General features: G+C 39.9%; 1 long non-coding RNA gene across 1 annotated transcript; it reads right to left on the bottom strand.

The window, feature by feature from the left end:
* Positions 1-1,823: 1,823 nt before the first annotated feature.
* LOC138015896 (uncharacterized) lies at positions 1,824-6,478 on the bottom strand. The gene is made up of 2 exons (XR_011125656.1): positions 6,365-6,478; positions 1,824-4,454 (listed from the first exon to the last, which is right to left on the bottom strand). It is a non-coding gene; the product is annotated as an uncharacterized lncRNA (long non-coding RNA).
* Between the last annotated feature and the right edge of the window lie 1,022 nt (positions 6,479-7,500).

Raw genomic sequence — 7,500 nt, 5'->3', positions numbered from 1 at the left:
GTTGAAACATGAAAGAAACGATGAAAAACTACCAAAATAGAAAAAATAAAAAGTGGTTCCCGTAAAAAGGGCGACCATACATAAACAAACTCTTGACACGTCAAAATCCTATTGAAATTTTACAAAATGTTACGAAATTTGCTGATCGTTTCCTCAACCGCTTCAGAGTTACGAATGTTAGAAGTCAGCATCCTTCCCACTCCTTCCCCATAAGGAACAAGGACTAATTAGGGTAAAGCTATGAAGCATTCCGTAAAGTAATTTTGGGGCTTGCCAGACTCCGAGAGATTGGCCCACCCTATGGGTGAAAGCAGCGATAAAAAACTCCTGGTACAGCATATAAAAGATAAACCTTTTCTTTTGTTATCACGGATTGGTCAAATTAATTTTAGCCAATATCACAATCGTCTCTTGTGCGAAAGGGAACCGGCCAGGCCCATAGGCTGGATATTGATGGTTTGCATCTGACGTCACGACGGCCATGTTGGTGTTCAGAACAATGCAGTAAAATGCCTTTTGAGAATTTGACTCTATTATTATGCAAAACTTGTGGGGCCATTTTCTATTGTTTTGTACACCAACATAGCCGTCTCATCACGTGGATACAAACCAAGAATTGTTGAGTGGGTGGGTGTTAGCGCCGCTGACGGGAATGTTTAGGGGGTCCTGAGACGAGATCCTCTTACGAGGTGTTCTGTAATTGTGTGCAGGTTTAGCGTGGAGGAATTATAAATTTGATAACTCTTATTGCAATAAAATTCAAAATCCTCACCTCCCCACCCACCTTTACCTCTGAAGTGCTATCATTGAATTTGGTCAGTGGTTGTCCCAAAGGGTAAATAGGGCGGCAATCTTCATTGATGTTCACCGTTTTGTGGTGGAAAAACGTCGATGTAAGAATGATAATAGCAGAGAAAAGGCAACTTAGATACCCAAAATTGATTTGCACCTTCAGGGATCCAGTACCTGGGCAGCAGAGATCGTCCTTTGTTTGTTAAATCATGGAGCGAAATTCGAACAATGAAACATTTATCTGTGGCAGGTAAGCCAAGCAGAAGCCCTTAAAAGAGGGTTTATTCCCCTTCAATTGACCTTTAATGTATTTAAATGTATTTTTCGTTTATTTAGGTTGTCTTAGGTCTATCTTCGTGCGAGGTTGGTGAACGCTCCCTGTTAACGAGTCTTTCAATGTGGAGCCAAAACTTAGGCACGTTCAGAGAGCTATAAATATTCCTTGGAGGACGGGCCGTAGGGTTTCTCTCCGTAATGACATTATGTATGGTACTTACTTTCCAGCTGCGTTGGTTTGATTGAAAAAGACCGCCGTACTTTTTCATAAATAGAGTTTGAAGTTTATCGATGTTCGCGTGTCTGATTAAGCTGTCTCGCTGGTAGCTTCATGTTAATGAAAGTCACCTTTGTGTATTCAAAAGACATGAAGTAACTGACCATCGTTTTTGTTTTGTACAGGCTTCGTTAGTTCTCGATAAATTGATCTTCAAAGTTGAGTCAAATTAAAGCCTCGATATAGGGCGCCATCAGCGTTCGAGCGGGTGAACCAAAAATCCCTCAAAACTCGAATAATTTAAAGATCCGATCAAGCGGATTGTGGGTTTAGTATAAGGACATGGAAGTCTTGCAACACACAAGAAATGAGCGAAATCTATTTTTCAAACCAGATCGACCGGACCGCTTTTACGGAGATAGCCTCGATCTTAAGTTCCCTATTAAAACGAGATCTAAGTCCTGTGCATAAGCGAAGGATGAAGGCCGGAGATGAAGGCTGGCTTTCACTGCTGACATAAGGAAAACTACAAGCTACATACACGCAGACGCATTTAATTTGTTTAAATAGTCTTTTGTTCTGGACCGTGACTAATGATCAAAACTCTACTGAGCTCGCTTTGAGCTTGGGTATCTTGCTTGTGCTTATGCTTAGGTCGCTCGTGAAAAGAAGAATTTTAAAGGCCCACCTACTGTCCTTCAACCGACAGGGTTTTCGACCGTTTAGTTTGGCATTTGTTATCGTAGCGATCTGATTGGATGAATTTCAGCTTTGACAGGAACGCAATGCCTGTCGGTTGATGGTGTTAGAGCAGTGGAGTAAACATTATGTACTCAACAGAATATTGCATCTCTGATTAGTCAATGACAAATGCATAAAGGTTGCAGAGTGCAATACAGAAGTTGCTATGGAAACACACCGAGAGAGTAATTTCTTTAACCTGCGATCAGGCCCATTTTTAGAATCGCTGGCTCATTTGCTTTCCTGTGTCGTCGCTTGCCAACCACACAGTATGTACCGCGCTAAACTAAAATGGAGCCTGGTTAGCATTTCTTGATTTATGGTCACTCGTGAAATTCATACGCAACCAAGCCATAACTTTCCTCGGGCTCATGGCGCTCAACATGTGTTTGGCTTAAGTCCTCCATTCTCGCAATTTCTCTCTTACTAATAGGTCTACACGTGGTCTAGATTTTGCAATTCTGCTATGTATTATACTCAAGAATTCTGAAAAAATATTACAATACTTGTACATGTTACTGAAGAGAATACGAAAACAACACATACCATTTCAGGGCCGTGGCCAGAAAAAAGTTATGACTGACGCAATGCCGTCCATGGTTAAATTCTCTTTGTAGGTATTTTAGGTGTTCATGATGAGGTACATTACAAACGGACAACACTGGAATCACACTTTAAAAAAAATCACGAAAAATGGTTTGAGGCAGGTGCCTCTGTTTTCCTCATACTGGCTACGCCCCTGCATTTTAATATGCAACGGCGGCGAAGCGGATTGAAAGGTTTTAACCACAGAAGTTAATCCTGACATAACAATCAAAGAATTAATTAATGGGTCCTTAGCTCCAAAGGTATAATTGAGAAGTACTCCTTTTTGTCCGCTATGCAGCGTTTCGTTATTCCACCATTCTTGGTTGTGTTTCTAAAGGTTGGTTTTAAAGTTGCAAAGCAACCGTAAATCGATTTCACATAGTAATGGGACTTGGAATTTGAATTTCATTTTGTCCAAATAAGTTCTTTTCTTTCAGTTAATCACTATGGCCGCTGGTCACGTGATTTAAAACGATCGACGGATGCTTTTAAATGGAACCTCCACTAAAACAAGAAAATAACTTTAAACCACAGAACATAATGTTTGCGATCAAAGCCTCTTGACAACGAAAGCCAATAAATAAGTTTCAGAGTCGCTTGTTTTTTTTTTTTTTTCCGAATTGTGAGAAAACAATAAGGACAACCGCAACACGTCACAGTTATTCAAGATGACAGCACCCGGGAAAATTGAAAGTGAAAATAAACGATTATGAAATTGATTTTTTTCCGATACAAACACTTAAAAAAATCAATGTCGAGCATATATATTTGATTGCAAACATTGTTTTGTTTGGTTTGAAGTTATTCCGTAGTCGTAGCGGAGGTTCCCTTTAATAGGGTTTTACAATTTACGTCTTTGATGGTAATATGTAAATATGGCTGACCGTTTTATTTACCTTGTTATATAAAGACTGCTACCCCGGCAAGGGCTTTTAACAGCATTTTTACCTATGTACATCCCTTGATCTAATGTTAAACTCTTACCATGATATACAAGAAAAAGTCAGTAATCCTTGTTTCGCTTTATACTAAGATTTCTTGGCTTAGCAAGGTGACCTCGGGGATATTTCGGGTGCCTTGCATTTTGCAGCGACAGTACTTATTACTTATTTTCTTTCTAATTTGTTTTTATTTCCTAACGTCATTGCTACCTTAGTCTTTGGTGACGTATCAATTAGTAACTTCCTGCTTAGTCTACAGGGCTTAGCCAATATTTATTTCGATTTTAAGGCTTATCCCCCTTGTTTTTCAACTTCATAGCCATACATTCTAAACCGCAGAAGATACTAACATGCAAGAATGCACTCAACTAAATTCCACTAAACTAGTCAACTATTAGTTTATTATCACACGGCAAAGTTAAGTCGCTTACGAAATTGTTCTTGTAACACCAATACCACGAGATTTTGCAAAGAAGACGAAAACATCACTTGTAAACTAAACTACTTAAATGCATGCCACACGTGCAGCACGGTTTTTGTTCTAGTTTAGAACTGATTACAATACTATGTGTTTTTTTCGTAGCGTTGCAGTTAATCGCCGTCTTCCTTGCTTTAGCTCCTCGGTGACTTTTATAACACTAACTTTTAAGTAGATTTTCACAAGGCACCTTCCAATCATTTCCAGTCAAAAGTAACTAGTTTACGGTACTTGTAATGTCAATCCTGGTCAATCAGTTGGCTGATTATTTCGACAATCTTGACTCGCTCATTGCATCAGTCTTGAGGTGATCTATATCAGCATACACAGTCGCAAGGCTCGCACTATTGATTTGTCCATTACTCTTTTCTGGAGAGTGACTTAGATCCGCGTATATTACACCACGGTATGGGGCAGGCATCTTTAGGAAAAGAGTAGCATTTGATAGAGTTATTAGAAATACTGCTAGAAGCTCGCATATTGCTGGCAAAGATGACTTCTCGCGCGTATCTTTAACATCCAAAGAAGATCTGAAGTAAGGATCTTAAGGGGGTGCTGCTAACGTCGAAAGTTTCTCCTTTTAAAAGGAGGTAGTTGAGAAACCATGTTATTAATAAGCTGCCTTGGTAATTTTATATGCAAATGCCTTGAATTCTCAGCTAAGGACTTTAAACCGTAGGAACCCTCTTACAACTCTCGTTCATAAACTGTGCAAGACTTAAACGAATCCACAAACATAGAAAAAAGAATAGTACATTTAGTTCCCTGTGTTGGGGTTTAACCTATTCTATAGTGGTATGCTCACCTTCAGCCCAGACTTGACGGCTATTATGCAAATGAGATTAGGACGTTAATGGCGGGAATTCAAATTTTGAATGAGATGGGTGTAGTGGTACAACACGTAAAAGTAATATTTTACTGAGCAGGTAGAGAAAATGACGTCATGGATTTATGTCCTAAGCTCATTTGCATAATAACCGTCAAATCTGCTTTGAAGGTGAGCATACCTTTACGTATTCTCCTTAGATACAGTGTATCTGGCTTGGCAATGATATCTCAATAATGCTTATGAGATCATACGAGTAGAAGCAAAGCAAGTCAAGAGGACTTGTGGAGTGCTGGAATCGAACTTCAGGATTAGGATAGAGTTAACAGCACCATAATGTGCTAAATTTGTACAAATAATCACGCTCCTCCATCTTAATTCGAAGGAACATTTATTAGCCTCTGTCAGGCTATGGTCCGAGTGTGGTCCGGGTTCGATTCACGGAAGGGAAGGAGCTGAAATTAACAATTAACGCAAATCAAGTCAAATGTTGGTTTTTGAGGAGAGGGGTAAACCGGAGTACCCGGAGAAAAACCCCTCGGTGCAGGGTAGGGAACCAACAAACTCAACCCACATATGATGCTGAGTCTGGGAATCGAATCCGGGCCATATTTGTGGGAGGCGAGTGCTCTCACCCCTGCGCCATCCCTGCACCCCGGCCACACATGTGGGCTATGTTTGATGGTTCTTTACTCTGCTCCGATAGTTTTTCTCCGGTACTACGGTTTTCCCCTCTCCTCAAAAACTATATATTAAACAACCTTAGTTCGGACGGTTGTGGTGAATGGTAGTTGTAAGTAATAAGTGATAAAAGAAGAAGAAGAAGAAGAAGAAGAAGAAGAAGAAGAAGAAGAAGAAGAAGAAGAAGAAGAAGAAGAAGAAGAAGAAGAAGAAGAAGAAGAAGAAGAAGAGGAGTGAGGAAAGAAGAAGCATTTTTCTATGAGGCTACAGACTGAAGTTATATGGTGATATAGTTCCTGACTTGATAGGACTGAATTATTTCAAGTCATCAAGAAAAGAGCTTTGCTAGCGGACAGTTGAGTAGTTGTACCTAAGTTGTTGTAATAAAGTAGTAGTTTGTCCTGTAAGTCAACAAGTATAAGTAGTGGAGTTTACGCTCCCAGTATACTTAAATAAATTTAGGTAGTAAGGAAATCGCTAATTCTCTTGTCTTTCTGTAGGTAATTGCCTTAAAAGACTGCCGGAGGATCCAGCTGATTAGTCTTTCCAGGAGAAATAAAATTATCATCATCATCATTATTATTATTATTATTATTATTATTAGAATCATTGAGACGCAATGAAACTGAAATGGATAACATCCATAAAGGGAAGGAGGAGGGGAGCGCGTGGGCTAAAATCCTTGCAGTTCTATGCTGTCGCACGAAATTATACTCGTCAAACCTTTAGCCTAGTAAATCGTCATCGAATCCCAGTTTAGTGTATGACCACTTCCCATGATCATTTTCATCTAAGCACTCTGCAACAAGACAGTTATAATTTACCTGTGGAGGTTGTCGTTTCTTGTTCATGTTGTCAGCAACCGCATACAGGTCATCTTTGCATTCATCTTGTCTTGACGCATTTTGTTTTACAAAGGCTCCGTCTTTCTTTTTCACTTCGTTTTCAAATCCAAGCGATGAGAGATCCACGCTGGCTTTATAGTTCTCTCCGTTTCCGGTTGGGCATGTATCTGTATGTTGCATCACAGGGTCTCTGTGAAACGTCACTTTGTCTTGTTTGCTACGAATGTTAACAATTGCGTAAACATGTTGCCTTTCCTGGTCATTTGAAATGTCGCCTTTTTCGGAAGTTCCAGCTAGTTTGGATTCGTCGAAGGAAACAAGGTACCCATCACTCGACTGTGGCTGGATTAGTGCACTTTGTTCCTGGCCAACTGACTCTCCGTAGAGCGATTTTCTTTTTTCTTCTTTGATATTTGCGAGAGTATTCTCTTGCTTAATTTCATGCACATCTTCAAACCGGCCCATTTCCTTCTCGGAGGGAGGCTTCACAAGACACTTTCTCAATTGTGTGCAGTGGTTCTGTTGTTGATCTTCTTGTCGTCTCTTCGAGTTCGTGGCTTAAACAGGAAAGGAAAATACTAATTTAGCTTGGTGCGTGCAAAGATTGGTAACGATCTGTCACCTTTGAAAGGACTGAAACTAGAGAAACTTGATGGTATTAATTAACTTTCTTATCTCAGTACAGTGTGTATATGCAGTCATGTGGACCTTCACACTCTACACTGGCAAGCCTTTACGTAGACTTTTACTAGAAAGTCATTAAGTGCATCATTAAGTGGTTGAGGACACAAAATGAGTACAACTGACCAGTTCAGAACGCTTTGAGAATAGCTATCTTAACGGTATAATTTTTGATCTCAGTTTAGGTGACAATTTATGATTGCTGCAAATGTGTTTTTCTTCTGAGCGCAAAATCCATTGGATAAAAGGTTTGTCAACACAAGTTTAACATGCGAAATTAAGACTCTCACTGAGCTAATTTGATTGATAGATTTTGGGCCCGCGTGACAGACGTAGTTTTTACTCGCGAGGCTGGGTGCCTCGTCTCTGAGGCGATCAGATCCTCTGTAGCATAGGCTCCGTTTTCACCGGTCTCAATTCATGGTCGGGGAATA

Source organism: Montipora capricornis, chromosome 9, assembly GCF_036669925.1.
Source record: "Montipora capricornis isolate CH-2021 chromosome 9, ASM3666992v2, whole genome shotgun sequence".
In the NCBI taxonomy this organism is placed as follows: Eukaryota; Metazoa; Cnidaria; class Anthozoa; order Scleractinia; family Acroporidae; genus Montipora; species Montipora capricornis.
The sequence above is the reverse complement of the archived record's forward strand: the minus strand, read 5'-3'. Positions and strand labels throughout refer to the sequence as shown.